This window comes from Charadrius vociferus, unplaced genomic scaffold (genome assembly GCF_000708025.1).
Source record: "Charadrius vociferus isolate BGI_N301 unplaced genomic scaffold, ASM70802v2 scaffold79, whole genome shotgun sequence".
Lineage (NCBI taxonomy): Eukaryota > Metazoa > Chordata > Aves > Charadriiformes > Charadriidae > Charadrius > Charadrius vociferus.
The window spans coordinates 1747905-1748346 of NW_009650182.1; positions in this window are offsets into that span (position 1 = coordinate 1747905).

The following is a 442-nucleotide window of genomic DNA, read 5'->3' on the forward strand; positions in this document are numbered from 1 at the left end:
CCCCTCCTCGCCTCTCCGGAGCCTGTGCTGTGAATGCAGTGACAGCGGCGAGAGCGGCGAGAGGGAGCGGAAGACATTAGAGACCGCGGTGCCGAAAAATGAGGGAAAAAATTAATATAAATTCGCCCCCCGCTTCAAACCGGCCGAATTTCGCACAGAAATTTCCCCCGTGGACCCGGCTACCCGTGGGGTGTCCCCCGGAGCTGGCGGCTGCGTCTTTGGGGGAATCCGGAGTGACTTTGGGGCACTCGACCCCCCTTTCCCGTCGTTTTTTGGACAAAAGTTTTTTTTTTCGTAATAAAGAAACGAATTTGCCTGCTCTCCCCCTCCGAGTGGCCCAGAAGCTTTTCCCTTCCCCATCGGTGTGTGTTTAGAGAAAAGTGTGAACCCAAGTAAGTGCCGAGTCGTGTTGCATTGGGGAGGGGGGTTTGCTAACTGAAAG